Raw genomic sequence first — 4,364 nt, 5'->3', positions numbered from 1 at the left:
ACAAGGAAAGAGATAAAATATAAGAAATATGTATAAGTTATCTTTGAAAGGCAAGTGTTAGCTCTCTGTTCATAAATTTATTTTCTTAAAAATTCAGTGTGAGAGAGGGAGGCCAGATGGTCGACTGAAGCCAGCTTTCCACAAAGGCTCCCGTCCAGAGGGAGAAATAATGGCCAGAAATAACCCAATAAGGCGGAAGATCGGGGGCTGAGCTGAGAGAGAGGATCGATAGGTTCCCATCACCCCTGCTGTGACAAGCTGGGACTCCAAGGAAACAAATTTCAGGTACAGAACCCATCCCAAAGAGGATGGGAATCCTTCCTCTCCCTCCCCCCAAGAGAGAAGCTTGAGGTGCATAGAGAACAGAGGGCCTTTGTTTCACCAAAGGGGAGAGAACAACTACGGGCCTGAACTCCTCCACGGACAGATACCTCTGCAAGCCAAGGAAGTCTCTTGCTTGGGCTAAAAGTTGATCTAATATTCTCCCTACCTTCCTGAACTCCCAATCCCCTCTGCCTCCTGGTGGTCTGGAAGACTACCCCCTGCAAAATCTGGAGCATTTGGCAGATTTTTTGCTAGGGCAGGGCACCTCATGAGTGGTGGGACAGTTGCATGGAAACTATAGCTTTAAAAGAGGTAGGGAGCCACAAGGGGAGAGTGACTTGCCCCGTGTTGGAAAGAGCATAGCTCGGAACTTGCGCTACCTACCAGGGACCACGGCCCACCACGTCACCAGCCCCTAGTGGGTGGCTTGGCTCCTGCAGCCAGCAACTCCCACCTGGCCATTACGACTTGCAGCCACAGGCTGGTGACTCCTGCCTGGCTCCTGTGACCTGCTGTGGACTTCACCCTCCAGCTCCTGAGACCCACGGCCCACAGCTGGTGACTCCTGCCCAGCCCCTGCTACCTGCAGCCATGGGCCAGCAACTCTTGCCTGGCTTCTGTGACCCCTGAGGCCCCAAGGCTGGTGACTCCACCCTCCCGCTTCCCACCTGGCTCCTGTGGCCCGAGCCAGGGGGTCAGTGGCTCCATCCTCTGGTTCCCCTCCCAGCTCCTGCAGCACAAGATCTGGGGTCAGCAGCTCTGCCATCTGGTTCCCCACCTGCTTCTGTGATCCTTGCAGCTGGTGGCAACCCCTCCAGCTCCTCACTGGCTCTTGCATCCTGCACACAGCAGTACCCAGACCTGTGGCACCACTCCTAACAGTGGCAGCACTGCCCCTGACAGTGGTGGAAGCTCCATGGTCCCTCCCACTGGGGTCAAATTGAGTTGCCTGTGGCCCCTGACTGCCTAGATGCTGAAGACTTTTTGAACTCTCCCACCTGATCGGTGTTTGTGTCAATTGGGACAATTGGTTTGGAACTCTTGACCTGGGCTGATCACCTGGGGACCCACCAAGGTTGTACCCTGGTTGTGTTATTGCGGGAGTGTGGGATTCTCCCCTTCCAGTTGTTGCCTGTGGGTGGAGGGATGTCTTAGTTGCTTATATATCTCCACAGCTGAGATTTCAGCCCAAGCCACTGATTCACTAGGATTGGACAGAGACTAGCTGAATACTGGTCAGCACCATCCAGCCCCACCAGACCAAGCAGGTGCCCAGAGTTTCAGGCAGTAGTTCTGAATGGGAACTTTGTAAAGCTCTAAGGGAAAAGCCTCAATCACCAGTCCCAGTTCTTTAATAAAGTGTTGGTTAATCACTACTCCAGGAGCCCTCAGTTAAATTTCACCTTGCCAGCTTCTCTAGCCAAATGGTGAAAAATAATAATGGGGTGGAATCAGTGGGAAAACTCTGGCAACATGAATAATTAGAGTAGATCAACTCCCCCAAGGAGTGACCAAAGAGACGCAACAGAAGATCCCATTCATAAACAACTGGCTGAGATGTCAGAGATCAAATTCAGAATTTGGATTCCAAATAAGATTAACAGAATGGAGGTAAGGATGGAATTAGAAATTCAAGGAGCAATTCAAAAGTTGTCTTAAGAATTCAATGAATTCAAAGACAAAATCACCAAAGATTTTGACACATGGAGGCAAGAACTTGCAGCCCTCAAAGATCTGAGAAATACGGTAGAATCCCTCAGTAACAGAATGGAGCAGGCAGAAGAAAGGATCTCTGACATTGAGGACAAAGCTTTTGAATGTTCCCAAATGCTCAAAGAGGAAAAGAAGTGGAGAGCAAAAACAGACCATTCCATGAGAGAATTGTGGGACCACTCCAAAAGAGCAAACATTCACCTCATAGGAATCCCTGAAGGAGAAGAGGATGATCCAAAAGGCACAGATACTCTACTCCAAGAGATAATTGAGGAGAGCTTCCCAAGTATGGCAAGAGATACTGAAATTCAGATAGCAAACAGTTTTAGAACCCCAGCAGGACTCAACCCAAATGAAGCATCTTCTAGACACATTGTAATTAACTTTGCCAAAGTTAATATGAAGGAGAAAATCCTGCAAGCAGCCAGACGTAAGAAAATCATAACTTACAAGGAGAAGAATATTAGAACGACTGCAGATCTTTCTGCTGAAACTTTTCAAGCCAGAAGAGGATGGTAATCAACCTTCAGTCTCCTAAAACAAAACAACTTTCAGCCCACGATCCTGTATTCAGCTAAATTGAGCTTCATTTATGACGGAGAAGTTGAATACTTTAATGACATACACATGTTGAAGAAATTTGCCATAACAAAACTAGACTCTTCAGGATTTCCTCAGACCCATCCTCCATAATGACCAGCACAATGCTCTAACACCAAAGTAAACTCACTCTGAAATTCTTGACCAAAACCCAAATTTTCATAGTGGTGAAAAGATTCAAAATTCCACTGGACTTTCCAAAAACTTGACATCCAAAATACTACCAGGCTTATCAATACTCTTAATTAATGTGAATGGCTTTAACTGTCCTCTTAAGAGGCACAGGTTGGCTGACTGGATACAAAACTCAGGCCAGATATCTGCTGCATACAAGAATCTCATTTTACCTTAAAGGATAAATATAGACTCAGGGTGAAAGAAGGGGCATCTCTAATCCAGGCAAACAAAAATCAGAAAAAAGCAGGGGTGACAATTTTATTTGCAGATACACTAGGCTTTAAACCAACAAAAGTAAGGAAAGACAAGGATAGCCACTTCATACTTGTAAAGGGAAACACACAACACGATGAGATGTTAATTATTAACATTTATGCACCCAACCAGAATGCTGCTCAATTTTATGTCTCCTAACAGACATGAGGAATTTAATATCTTCCAACACCATAATAGTTAGAGATTTTAACACCGTTTTGGCAGTGTTGGATAGATCCTCCAATGAGAACTAAGCAAAGAAATTTTGGACTTAAACTTCACCGTACAACAACTGAATTTAACAGACAACTATAGAACATTTCATCCTAACAAAACTGAATGCGCATTCTTTTCATCAGCCCATGGAACATCCTCCAAAATTGATCACATCTTTGGTCACAAGTCTAACCTCAGCAAATTTAAAAGTATAAAAATTATTCCTTGTATTTTCTTGATCATCATGTAATAAAACTTGAACTCACCAATAACAGGTATTTGCATACTCATACAAAGACATGGAGACTAAATAACCTCATGCTGAATGATAGCTGGGTCATAGATGAGATTAAGAAGGAAATTGCCAAGTTTTTGGAACAAAATAATAATGAAGACACAAATTATCAGAACCTGTGGGATACTGCAAGGGCAGTCCTAAAAGGGAAATTTATAGTGTTGCAAGCCATCCTCAAGAGAATGGAAAGAGGAAGTCAACAATTAATGGGCTATATATATATTTTTAAATGTGTTCTCTCCCTATTACTCCCCCAAAGGGAGAGAACGATCATCAATGGCAAATGGCAATTGCACTAAAGGAACACCAAGAGCTGGCTTCACCCTCAGGAGAAAACGCTATGCCTCCTCCTTGTGGTTTCCAGGGCTCTATACATTCAAAGAGACTTCTCTAGTAACAAACTATAGAAATGATCCCTGAAAGTATAATCTTCTTAATGGGAAATCGTAAGCAACTGGAAAAGGAAGAACATTTCCGTTTAAGGAGAACACTGTGCCTCCTCCTTCTCTCTACACATTGAAAGAGACTTCGCTAGTAACAAACTATAGAAATGATCCCTGAAAGTATAGTCTTCTTAATGGGATATCATAAGCAACTGGAAAAGGAAGAACATTCCAACCTCAAACCCAGCAGAAGAAAAGAAATAACTAAAATTAGAGCAGAATTAAATGAAATTGAAAACAGAAGAATTATTCAAAAGATCAATGAATTTAAAATATGGTTTTTTTGAAAAATTCAACAAAATTGATAAACCTTTGGCCAACCTAACCAAAAATAAAAAATT

General features: G+C 43.7%; 1 non-coding gene and 1 pseudogene across 1 annotated transcript; both read right to left on the bottom strand.

Moving 5' to 3' along the window:
- Positions 1 to 3,804: 3,804 nt before the first annotated feature.
- LOC111726419 lies at positions 3,805 to 4,012 on the bottom strand. Its single transcript, XR_002774191.1, has one exon. It is a non-coding gene; the product is annotated as a small nucleolar RNA U3 (small nucleolar RNA).
- Positions 4,013 to 4,066: 54 nt separating this feature from the next.
- LOC111726421 lies at positions 4,067 to 4,153 on the bottom strand (annotated as a pseudogene).
- Between the last annotated feature and the right edge of the window lie 211 nt (positions 4,154 to 4,364).

This window comes from Otolemur garnettii, unplaced genomic scaffold (genome assembly GCF_000181295.1).
Source record: "Otolemur garnettii isolate 467f Iridium unplaced genomic scaffold, OtoGar3 scaffold00064, whole genome shotgun sequence".
Lineage (NCBI taxonomy): Eukaryota > Metazoa > Chordata > Mammalia > Primates > Galagidae > Otolemur > Otolemur garnettii.
Note: the sequence above shows the minus strand (reverse complement) of the source record. Positions and strands in the feature narration are given on the sequence as shown.